At 37.0% G+C, this 13,298-nt stretch overlaps 1 protein-coding gene across 4 annotated transcripts in view; it reads left to right on the forward strand.

The window, feature by feature from the left end:
- Peak1 (pseudopodium enriched atypical kinase 1) overlaps positions 1-13,298 on the forward strand; it is a 286,254-nt gene that overhangs the window by 127,968 nt on the left and 144,988 nt on the right. For 2 of the 4 annotated variants that reach the window (XM_045160220.1, XM_004660422.2), the window contains exon 1: positions 10,275-10,426. The exons of the other annotated variants lie outside the window; for them this stretch is intronic. The gene's annotated coding sequence lies outside the window, so the exon portion shown is untranslated. Of the gene's footprint in view, positions 1-10,274; positions 10,427-13,298 lie in introns of those variants that run through there. 4 annotated transcript variants of the gene reach the window in all.

The raw sequence follows: 13,298 nt of genomic DNA on the forward strand, positions 1-13,298 counted from the left end.
TTTACAGTACCAGGCATGGATTCCCTCCCATGGAGTGGACCTTAAGTACAGTCAGAGAGCAGTTGGTTTCCCCGTAACAGATACACCACCATCGTACTATTTGGTACATTAGGCCTGGCTGGCCAGCCCTAAGAACTTGCAGGGTCCACTGCTGGTTACCATTGATGACTTTTTCCCCCACCAGGATCACGACAGCTAGTCAACAGGGAGGGCCTTCCAGCTCAGCTCCTGCCTGATTTTTTTAGTGAGCTGCAGCCCAAGCGTGTGGTGTCTTCAGGAATAGGGCCTTACTCTAGTTTAGGTGGGCAACCAAGAACCTTGGCAATACTTTGCAATGTTTTGGGAGCATTAGGGGCCCCCCTAACCAACCTAGCCTAGGCACTGAAATTTTTTTGTAACAATCTCTGGCTTCTAGGTTATTAATTTTTTTAGGGAAGGAAAATTTTTTACTTATGGATAGAAGACATTAATAATGAGTGCCTTAAAAAAGCCACTGTAAACCAACTCCAACTCCAGACAGATGTACCACCTTGAGCATCTGACTTACGTGGATACTGGGGAATTGAACTTGGGTCTTTAGTCTTCACAGGCAAGAAGCACCTTAAACGCTAAGCCATCTCTCCAGCCCCGACTTTTTACTTTTATATTTTATATTTTATATTTTTTTATTTTTTTTTATAAGTTCACAGGAAGTTATAAATATAACACAAAGAAATCCTGTCATTGGGCTGGAGAGATGGCTTAGCAGTTGAGATGCTTGCCTGGGAAGCCTGAGGACCTAAGTTCAATTTCCCAGGACCCATGTAAGCCAGGTGCACAATGTGGTGCATACATCTGGAGTTGGTTTACAGTGACTAAAGGCCCTGGCAAGCTCATTTTCTCTCTCTATCTGCCTCTCTCTCTCAAATGAATAATTTTGTTTTAAATCCAATCATTGAGTTCTATTATACCTTATGTAACTTATAGAATAATATCAAAGCCAGGAAACTAATATTGATATAAATGATTATATAGTGTTGTAGCAGTCATGGTACAGCATTATTACATCACTGCCATGTTATTTCATGAATTATATCTTCATAAAGCAGTATCCTACCATATCAACAGGGAATACTGTATAGAACATCCCCACACACACAAAGTGAATGTGTAAAGCCGAAGAAAATACCAAACTATAAATAGTGTGACAAGAGCTACTCACCATGTGACTTTCTCAATAAAAATTTATTTATTTAAGAGAGAGAAAGAGACAGATAGAGAGAGAATGGGTATGCCAGGGCCTCTAGCTACTGCAAATGAACTCCAGATGTATGTGCTGCTTTGTGCATTTGGCTTAGCATGGGTCCTGGGGAATTGAACCCGGGTCCTTTGGCTCTGCAGGCAAGTGTCTTAACCACTAAGCCATCTCTATAGCCCCACCATGTGACTTTTCACCATTTTACTGCAAGTGTTTTATGGCTTCTCTTAGTTGAATGGAGACAGTCACCTGTGTCATCCCTTTCATCTCTTGACAGTTTGTCTTTTCTTGTTCAGTCTGGCTACAGGTTTACTAATGGTTTCTCAATTAACATGTTTTAGCTTATTAATTTTTCTGGGTTTTTTTTCAGGTATTTACTTTGATTTCTGCTTGTTATTTTATTGTCACCTACTTTTGTTTAGTTGTCTCTTTTTTTTTTTTCCCCTACCTACCTATGGTAGAAACATAGATAATTGCTTCTGGACTTTGTACTCCCTAATGAAAGCATAGAAAACTAGAAATGTGAAAGCACGGTTTTAGCAACTTCTTGCAAATTTTGTATGTTAGATTTTCACTGAGCTCATAATATTTTCTAATGTCTTTTGTGATTCCTTATTTATTCCATAGACCATTTTAGGAGTGTATTGTTTTATCTAACTATTTGGGAACTTTCTGGTATCTTTTATTGATTTCTACTTTAATTCTGTTGTGATAGGAGAATGCACCACACATACTTTCAGTGCTTTGAATTTGTAGACTTACTCCTAGTTCAGCTGGTTGTCTTGATAAAAGCTCCATGGACATTGCCTAAGTTCCCGAGTGCACTCTGAGTCTCAGTTCATCTGCTCGGGTCTTCATCCATGCTTTTGTGGTACTTGTTCTTTCAGTCAACTGCTGTTGTGTTTGTTTTTCTGCCATTTCTACCAGGTTTTGCTTCATATATTTTGTACCAATGTGTCTCTCACAATTAGGATTGTAGGGTCTGGGCTGGGTGTGGTGGCGCATGCCTTTAATCCCAGTACTCGGGAGGCAGAGGTTCACCGTGAGTTCAATGCCACCCAGAGACTACGTAGTAAATTCCAGGTCAGCCTGGGATAGAGCGAGACCCTACCTCAAAAAACCAAAAAAAAAAAAAAAAAAAAAAGATTCTAGGGTCTGGAAAGATGGCTCAGTAAGTAAAGCTATTGCCACAAAAAACTTAAGATATAAGTTCAGACCCTCATCACTCACATAAGCGTTGGGGAAGCATGGCACCCTACCTGTAATCCCAGAGCTCTGTAGAAGAGACAGGATCCCCAAGACGAGCTGGCAAGAGATGGTCTCAATAAGTCAGGTAGAGAGTGATTGAGGAAGTCACCCAGCTTTGACCTCTGGCTTCCCCATGAATGTGCACAAATATGTACTCTCATGTGGAACACACATGTATCACACATTTGCAGGAAAAAAAAAATGCAGCCTTATGCCTTTCTACTTTTAACTCTTTTTCCTTATTTTTTAAGTGTGAAACATTATTTTTTATGAACCTTGCTTTTTTTTTTATTCTTTCTTTCTTTCTTTTTGGTTTTTTTTTTTTCTTTTTCTTTTTTTCTTTTTTTAAGGTAGGGCCTCACTCTGGCCCAGGCTGATCTGGAATTCACTATGTAGTCTCAGGGTGGCCTCAAACTCATGATGATATTCCTATCTCTGCCTTCCAAGTGCTGAGATTAAAGGTGTGTGCCACCACACCTGGCTGAGCCTTGCTTTTTGATATGTCTCATTCATTCATTGTGAGACATCTTTGTTTTATAGCTCAGACTGGTCTCAAATTCAAGGGCCTCCTTTTTCTGCCTCCCAAATATTTTTTTTTTCTTTTTCTTTTTTTTTTTAATTTTTTTTTAATTTTTTTATTTTTTTTAAAATTTTTATTTATTTATTTTTTAATTTATTTATTTGAGAGCGACAGACACAGAGAGAAAGACAGATAGAGGGAGAGAGAGGGAATGGGCACGCCAGGGCTTCCAGCCTCTGCAAACGAACTCCAGATGCGTGTGCCCCCTTGTGCATCTGGCTAACGTGGGACCTGGGGAACCGAGCCTCGAACCGGGGTCCTTAGGCTTCACAGGCAAGCGCTTAACCGCTAAGCCATCTCTCCAGCCCTGCCTCCCAAATATTTGTATGCAAGCATGTACCACCATGACCCACTTACATGTCTGTTAAATGGAATATTTGTGACTGGGAATGTAGCTTAGTGGTAGGATACTTGCCTTGCATGTACCAGTCTTTGTCTTTATTTCTAGCACCAAACAAAAAATATCATAATGTATTGGTACGGTTTGCATAAGTCTGTCTCCTTGCCATCACTTGTATTCTGTTAGCCTTTCTTTGAATTATGTTTAAGATTCCATCTAATTTCTTCTTTAGGCTTATTTAGGCCCCATTGGCTTATTATTATTTGTTCTATTAGTTTAATTCTTGCTGTGTGAATATACTATTCTTCTTTAACCTACAAGACACTATTAAATGGTATTAAACACTTCTATGCAAGGTAAGACTTTTACAATAATGTTCTTTTTTTTTTTTATAAGAATGTCTTAGTTTTGGGGCTGGAGAGATGGCTTAGTGATTAAGGTGCTTGCCTGCAAAGCTAAAGGACCTCGGTTTGATTCCCCAGAACCCACAAGCCAGATGTACAAGGGGCACATGCACCTGGAGTTCATTTACAGGGCTGGGGGCCCTGGTGCGCCCATTCTCTCTCTCTCTCTCTACCTGCCTATTTCTGTATCTCTCTCTCTCAAATAAATAAATAAAAATGAAATGAAAGAATGTCTCTGTTTTGTTTTCTCTCTTATCATCATTTTTGGTAAATTATGTTACTTTATCTTCATGTTCACTACTGTCTTTTTTTTTCTTCGGCATGTAAACTATTGTAAACTATCTAGTCTGGTTTTAAACATTATAATCTTTATATCTAGAAATTTTGTTTTGAAAATCCTTCATTTCACTACTCACCATATCTCTGCTTTATTCATATCCTTAACTATGTAGAGAGCACAACAAAAATAGCCCTTTTAATGTCTTTGCCTGCTAATTCCATCATGTCTGCCATTTCTTTCTCCAGACTGATACTTTTCTGGTGTTGAATTTCATTTTTCCTGCTTCTTAGAATGTTGGGTTATTTTTTAATTAAGTGACAAATACTTGTAAATTTTCTATTCTTGCATTCTTAATTAATTTTAGTTCTTTAAAGAGGATTGGGACTTTTTCCTAAAAGACAGTTTTGCTGGTTACATATTAGTTTTTTCCTTTCTAGGCTTAGCTTACTTTAAGACGTACGTGCAGCACTTTTGGGATCTTAGCTGACAACCTGTGCATTCGGTGAAGTTTCTCCTTTCTTACTAGAGGAACTTGGTGAACTTCTGATCCAGTTTCACCTTTGAGAATCATTTATGTTACAACAATCTGGTTACTTTTGTCCTTAAAATTTTTTCTCTGTCCTCTAGAAGTTTTACCCTCCTTATACACAAGTATCTATGCAGCTAAACACTCAAGAGAGCCCTTATTCAAATTAAGACAACTCTTTCCATCCTCTCTGGAATGCTGCTCCAGAAGTGACCACCTTGGGAGTGCATCTTTTTCCTCTGTCTCAAGTCAACAAGACTGCTCAGCTTTACTTGAGTTCTTCTTCACATGCTGCAGTGGTAAATTGCTTCCTGACTAAGAACTGTTTATTTCCTTTTCCTCCACATTTACAGTCCAGGTCTGCCCGTTTCTGAAAATAGACCTTTCCTATATTTTGTATTGTGCTGTGGTTGTTTTCAATGGAAGGATCATTTTGGGCTTATTCATGGTCAAAGGCAGAAGTTAAACCATTCTAGAATGAGTTTTAATGCAACCTTCAAAAAATTCAGAAACTCTTAAAATTATTTTTCCTACCATTTAACCGTTTATTTGTTTTCCCTAAATATTATTTTAAATAGCTTGCATCTTCTGTGCAAAGTATTTGTTTTTCAATTCAAAGAACCCTTAGCAGATTCTAAATCAGAAACTGATCAAAAGAAAATGATGTTATCATACCTAGTGAACTTTATACGTCAAGAAAAATGATTTCTTGAGAATATAAGAATTATGTCAGGGAAAATAATTTTCAATATAAAAATTATTTAATGTTTTCATTAGAAACATCAAAGTAGGGCTGGAGAGATGCCTTAGCAGTTAAGCGCTTGCCTGTGAAGCCTAAGGACCCCGGTTCAAGGCTCGGTTCCCCAGGTCCCACGTTAGCCAGATGCACAAGGGGCCGCACACATCTGGAGTTCGTTTGCAGAGGCTGGAAGCCCTGGCGCGCCCATTCTCTCTCTCTTCCTCTATCTGTCTTTTTCTCTGTGTCTGTCACTCACAAAAATAAATAAATAAAAATTTTTAAAAAAAGAAACATCAAAGTATAAAATACTAGTGAGTAAGCAACAAAATGATCTGTTTACTCTTGTTTTTTTAAAAAAATATACATTCTATGGTATCAGTGGATAGTCATGTTGAATTTAATTTAATTTATATCAGGAATTGGCAAACATTAGTTGTAAAGGACCATTAAATAGTGTCTATTAAGATTTTGTAGGCATTTAACCTACTGACATATCCCAGCTTCTCTGCTTTGTCCTTCCGTGGTACAAAGGCAACCACAGACAGCATATAAACAAATGAGCTCGTTGGGTTCTGGTGAAACTTTATTTCTAGACAATGAAATTTAAATCTCATATAATTTTCATGTCTCAAAATATTTTTCTTTTGATTTTTTCACAACTGTTTAAAAATATATAAACTATTCTTAGCTCACAGAACATAAATAAACAGGTGGCAGGTTGGATTGGGCTCATGGGTCAGCTTGACAACCCCTGCACTGTATGATTAAAAGCTCCCAGCAAACAAAAAAAGCTCCCAGTAAGCTTTTGGATTCTTAGATCACTGGATTTATTTTTACTTGAAGTTATTCTCTGTGATCATGTTAAGTAACAAAGCAGACAAGATTCTATTGTGTAAAAGGTTATATCAGAAACTGGCTGTGATGGTATGCACCTATATAGTCTCAGCTTACTCAAGAGGCTAAAGTGGGAGAATAGCTTAAGCAGAAGAGAATGATACCTACCAACGTGGTATAGTGAGACCCCATCTCAACAAAAAACAGGGGAAATCCATCAGAGATATTCTTAGTCAGGAGGAGATGAGGAACTAGCACCTAGATTATTGTAACTGCCTACTTGCACCTTTCTCTTTGAAGCCTGAAAGGCTAAATGTTTTCCTCCCTATCCAAAATTAGCACTCATCTATATATCATAAATTTAGATATTTTATAATAAAGTTGGACTAATTTTAATGAACAGAAAGTTCCTCCAATCATATATCATTTTCAACCTTATACTTACAGCTTAGAAGATTTTGAATTTTTTAACCCTTAGTTTCCAGTCTTGGACTAAAAAGCCTTCTTTCCAACTGTGGAGTAACACATAAATGTGAGTGGCCGTATACTGGGTACTCTCCTGCATTTTGTGGAGTCTTCCAATACATCCCATCTGCAAAAAAAAAAAAAAGGCATCATTTTTTCCATGTGTAGAGAAAAAATAAAAAAGAAAAGAAAAAGGAATTAGTGCCAGGTGCACACATCTCTAAGCTTAGCACTAAGGCTGGAGGATTGAGAGTTTTCTCTCTCAATTCTGACTCAAACTATAAATGAATGGAAAGTCAACACTCAAAGAAAAATTTCACTGTTCGTAAAGATGCTAGAATATTAAATAATTGTTATTTCATTATTGCCATGACCAAATCATACGTTTAAAACCAGGCCAATTTAGAGAAAGGGAGTGGTATAGTACTTAAGAAACTTCTCCCACATTATTCTCATTGTTTCAATAGTTTAGAAACTTTCTGTGACCATTATAAGCTCATTTCTATCTTTATTTTCTGTTTCTTTGCATATTTAAGTTTCTTTTTAAAAAAATATTTTATTGGGCTTAGCAGTTAAGCACTTGCCTGTGAAGCCTGAGGACCCTGGTTCGAGGCTCGATTCCCCAGGACCCACATTAGCCAGATGCACAAGGGGTCATACGCGCCTGGAGTTTGTTTGCAGAGGCTGGAGGCCCTGGCGTGCCCATTCTCTCTCTCTCTCAGTCTCTTTCTCTCTGTGTGTCTGTCGCTCTCAAATAAATAAACAATAAATTTAAAAATATTATATGTTTAAATATATAAATTTATGAATATATATGAGAGAGCAACAGAAGGAGACAGAAATAGTATGGGCACATCAAGGCCTCCTGCCACTGCAAATAAACTAGATGCATGCACCACTTTGTGTATCTGGCTTTACTTCAGAAATCTAACCCTGGACATCAGGCTTTACAAACAAGTGCCAGATGCACAAGGTGGCACACGCATCTGGAGTTCATTTGCAGTGGCTAAGGCCCTGGCAGGCCAATTTTCTCTCTCTCATAAAAAGATGCAGTACATTGAATGTTATTGCAAGGTTTTGACTTGCTTGATTCACTATTATAACTTTAAGTAAACTGTGATATTGTAAGAATGCCTGCTGTCATTCTTAGAATGTCACCCTCCCTCTGTACAGAAAGGTATAGAGTAATTAAATGAAAATATTGAGAAATAATTAAAATATTAAATATCTATAAGTATTAAAATATTTAACTGAAATTAAGGCAAGAAAGAAACAAAATAAACCAGAAAAGAGCACAAACAACTGAAATAGAAAACATCCAAGTGATACTTTGAACCTAGTCTTTTTAGTAGTTGCATGAACTATATACGGACTATACTTTCTGTTTAAGAATCAGAATCTGCCAGGCGTGGTGGCGCACGCCTTTAATCCCAGCACTCAGGAGGCAGAGGTAGGAGGATCGCCATGAGTTCAAGGCCACCCTGAGACTACAGAGTTAATTCCAGGTCAGCCTGGACCAGAGTGAGACCCTACCTCGAAAAACCAAAAAAAAAAGAATCAGAATCTTTCAGACTGGATAAAAAATTAAGATACCAACTAAATCTTGTCTGCAAACCAGGCATTTAAAATGTAAGATTTAATTAAAGCATTTATATCTTTTTATATTTTATACTTTGAGCTTTCAATGACTCTATTCTCCTCAAATCAGAGAATCAAATGTTTGGCACATTTTGGAAGTGCTTAAGGCAGGTAGGGCAGATTGAATAAAAAGAATATAATTAGAACATCATATTGGAGGTCGCATTGCAATATGAGTTCTTTTTTCAGGTTTTAGTAGCCATACCTGCCTTTGGGAAATTACTTTTCTGATATTTTGTACTTTCCTAGGTTATTAATATTTGTATACTCATGTATAGTATTTCCATATTCAAATTTAAAACTAAAAAAGCCGTAAGGTACATTTTTTTTTTCTTTTCTAAAGACATGGTGGAAACAGACTAATTACTTCTGTCACTGATCTTCAGATGTATATTGGAGAATCTTTTTGTTTGGCATGCCTTCATACTGTACTTAATACTTTTCCAATGATACAGTGCTGTGAACACTAACAACATTGTAAGAGTAGCAGTTGTGTTGAATTTAGATATTATTTGATATCTACAAAAAAACCTTTCATTTTAAAAGTGCTTTTTTGTTACCTTAAAATATTGAAGGATTTGATCCTATACCATGTTAGCACAGTCAGGGATTGTTTTATAGAAGTAATATCTTTCACATTTTAATTAATTTTCTGAGTATTATTCTTTTGCGTTGTACAGAAACAAATGGGGGTCCAGCATGGTGACGTATGCCTTTAATCCCAGCACTCCACTGGGGAGGCTGAGGTAGAAGGATCACTGTGAGTTAAAGGCCAGACTGAGATACATCATAGTAAACTCCAGGTCAGCCTGGGCTAGAATGAGACCTTACCTCAAAAAACCAAAAATTCAAATTTAAAAAATGAGGATCTGACCAGTTTTGAACTCTTAATTTGGGAGAATTATCTTTAGCCAGTTAATAAATATATTTTATACTTAAACTAAAATTGCAAGTTGCTAATCACATATTTGCATTTGGAGATAACTTTTTTAAAATATATTTTTATTTATTTATTTGAAAAAGAGAGAAAGAGGCAGGGGGTGGGGGGAGAATGGGCACACCAGGGCCTCCAGCCACTGCAAACTAACTCCAGATGCTTGCGTCACCTTGTACATCTGGCTTATATGGGTCCTGGGAAATTGTACCTTTGTCCTTAGGCTTTTCAGGCAAGCACCTTAATTGCTAAGCCATCTCTCCAGCCCTGGAGATAACTTTTGATACTGTACAGAGACTGCCAAAGTTAGACTTAGTGGCCTTTAGAATTATATTTACGTAAAGTACAATTTATTGATTTCCCATTCAGTTAGTGTCCATATGCTTCTAACAAAATGAATCTATAAGGACAACGAAATGAAGTTTAAAAAAATCTCTCTGAGCCAGGGAATAGTGGCGCATGCCTTTAATCAATCCTAGCACTCAGGAGGCAGAGGTAGGAGGATTGCCATGAGTTCAAGGCCAGCCTGAGACTACACAGTAAGTTCCAGGTCAGCATGCTCTACAGTGAAGCCCAACCTTCAAAAACAAAAACAAAACAAAAATCTCTGTGGGCTGGAGAGATGGCTTAGCAGTTAAGACGCTTGCCTGACAAGTGTAAGGACCCTGATTCGATTCCCCAGTGCCCATGTAAGCCACATGCACAGGGTGGCACATGTATCTGGAGTTTGTTTTCAATAGCTGGAGGGCCTGGCATGCCCATTCTCTCTTTATCTCTTCTCCTTCATAAATAAATATTTTTTTAAAATCTTTTGTGTCATCAATGTTATTTTTCTTGGACAAATGTTTTTTAGGTATCCCAGGGAAGTTCTTGAATATGTGAGGTTGTATCTGTCTTCACTTAAAGAAAATAGTGAATTAAATTAATTATAACTCCTGACTGATGGTAAAATTAGGACTATCTAAAGGGAAAGAAAATACCCAGTGTAGTTAAGATCACTTCCCACCATATATATATTGTGTTTTTTTTTTGTTTTCTTGTAGCAAATATTGCTCCCTTCAGCATACAAGGAATGAGAAGCAAGGAAAAAAGGACAGTCATCTTAGGAAGAGTCAAAGCTATTTGAAATTGTAAAGAAATGTAATAGGATCTACTAAACTGCCTTCTTACCAGAATGAGTGAAGTGCTTCACATTTAAATGGTAAGCAGAATTCTATCATTTTGCTTCTACCAAGAACTTTAGATGATTTGAAAGGATTTATTTTTAAGTTTTAATGTTTACCTTAACAACTGCCAAATGGTTGAAAAACAACTGCTAATTTTATAGTTTAGCATTGCTAGGCTTACTTTTTTCCCCCCCTCCAACTTCTTTTTAAAAACATTTGTATTTATTTATATGGGAAAAAGAGAGAGGGAAAGAATGGGCATGCCAGTGCCATTTGCCTTTACAAAAGAACTCATGCACAACTTTGTACATCTGGCTTTACATGGGTACTGAGGAATTGAACCTAGGCCAACAGTCATTTCCCCAGCCTTCATCCAACTTCTTAACTTTGAAACATAATCTTATTTGAGAAAGAATATGATATATACTTTAAAAAATAAACAAAATAAACCCGGTATTGTGGTGCATACCTACAACCCCACCACTTGGAGGTGAAGGCAAGAGGCTCAAAAGTTCAAGGTCATCCGGGGTGTATAGTGAATGCAAGGCCATCCTGTCCTCTGTCTGTCTCAAAGAAACAAAAACTTAATGTAATCATTATTCAGCAAACTTGATCTTAGGTCAAAATTATTTCAATGCATGTTTTACAAAGATTCAAATAATTATAATTTTATGGAATCCTAGTGAACAATTACTTTTATGTAATGGTATCATTCATTTGATTTTAAGGGATAATCATGTGTTTGCTTGAGTCACTATGTAATACTAAGTAGTAAATTGATATAATTGCCCTAATCTACTCCCTTGCTATAAAATTAAGTCATTTGAAAACTTAATCAAATTATGGTTTTATCTAGTAGTCCTGATGATTCTAAGGAATACAGGACTTGTTTTGAGGAAATATTTAAGTCAATATGTATAGTACAGAATAAATCATATGCCAGTGAATGAAGGATCTAATTACTGATTCCTGTACTTATATAAACATTTATAAGAATATCCTCACAGTGGGCTGGAGAGATGGCTTAGTGGTTAAGCGCTTGCCTGTGAAGCCTAAGGACCCCGGTTCGAGGCTCAGTTCCCCAGGTCCCACGTTAGCCAGATGCACAAGGGGGCGCACGCGTCTGGAGTTCGTTTGCAGTGGCTGGAAGCCCTGGCGCGCCCATTCTCTCTCCCTCTCCCTCTACCAGTCTTTCTCTCTGTGTCTGTCGCTCTCAAATAAATAAATAAATAATTTTTTTTAAAAAAAAAAAGAATATCCTCACAGTGATTTAAAATTCTCTATATTTTGGTTAAGCCTCCTTGTATAATTAGAGCTTTTCTATGACCTTGTCACTGACAGTATGGCCACGTTTAGCCCTTTTGAAATGTCCAGTTAATTCTTTATAGTCAACCATTTAAGAAAACTTAGTTTGTATAAGAAACTTCTGAAATAGAACAAATTAAAATGCTGAATGTTCACTTATTCGGGTGTAATATAGAATGCCTTCAGATTTCTGTGTCATCACTGCTAATTCTGTAAGTTGACTGCATTTAATTATATCTGACTCTTTAATCCTTATAGATTTAGCTTCATTACAGAACAAAACCCATACAGTATTGTTAGATATTTTACTGTAATCTTTTTACCATATTTCATAGAATTCCTAATATCATTTAAATCCATCTCCCAATGCATTTTGGTAACTACATAGGATCATTGAAATCCATAGGTAGTATGTTTTTCTAATCATTAATTTCCATGTTTTAAACTTCTGGATTTGTTCTCAGGGTTAAAATATTACAAAGGAAAATATATTACAAAGGAGCAATTAAAACCTTACCACTCTACAAAATAAAGCCAAAGAACCACCTTATTTATTTCATTTAGCCCAGTTCAGAAGTCATGTGGCTCAGCAGCTAAATGTGCTTGCTTGCAAAGCCTGATGACCGAGATTTAATTCCTCAGTACCTACTGAAAGCCACGTGCACAAAGTGGTATATGTATCTGGAGTTCATTTGCTATAGCAGGAGGCCCAACTCACCCATCACTTTCTCTTTCTCTCTATCTCTCACGCTCCCTCTCCCCCAAATAAACAAAAATGTTTCAAACAAAACAAAACATTGGAGGGCTGAAGAAATGGCTCAGCAGTTAAGGCACTTACCTATAAAGCTTAACAACTCAAGTTTAACTTCCCCAGTACTGACATAAAGCCAAATGTACAAAGTGCTGCATGCGTCTGTAGTTAATTTGCAACAGCTAGGCCCTGGCATGCCTATTCTGTCTGTTTCTCTTTGTGTCTGTGTGTCTGTCTCTCTCTGCTTGCAAATAATCATTTTCTTAAAAAAAAATTAGAAGCCAGAGGATGGTGGGCAAATATACACAATGTGTAAATAGGTGTCTCTATATATGATGAAATTATTTTGGAGAAGTATGAATAATATTTTATGGGAAAAGGAAAGTCTTCAACAAATGATCCCAGGATACGATGTTTATTGGGAAAGCACTGTCTATAATGCAAAGAATAAACTTGAACTTGTAACTCATGCCATAAACAAAATTAGCTCAAAAGGGGTTAAGGACTTAAGAGCTAAAACTTTAAAACTCATAGATGGTTAGTTAGGATAAAGGTTTTATGACATTGGATTTGACAACACTATCTGGATATGACAGCAGAGGCATAAATGACAAAAAAAAAACTATACAAATTGGATTTTGTGAAAAATTTATCAAAAATAACTGCTGAGCTTTGGGGATGGCTCAGTGGTTAAGAGCACTTGCCACTTAAGGACGAAGGATAACTACCAGCCAGGTGTGCAGGTGCACACATTTAATCCCAGTGCTCAGGAGGCAGAGGTAGGAGGATTGCCTGGAGTTTGAGTTCAAGGTCAGCCTGGAGCGACAAAGTGAGTTCTAGTTCATACTGGG

This window comes from Jaculus jaculus, chromosome 10, assembly GCF_020740685.1.
Source record: "Jaculus jaculus isolate mJacJac1 chromosome 10, mJacJac1.mat.Y.cur, whole genome shotgun sequence".
NCBI lineage: Eukaryota > Metazoa > Chordata > Mammalia > Rodentia > Dipodidae > Jaculus > Jaculus jaculus.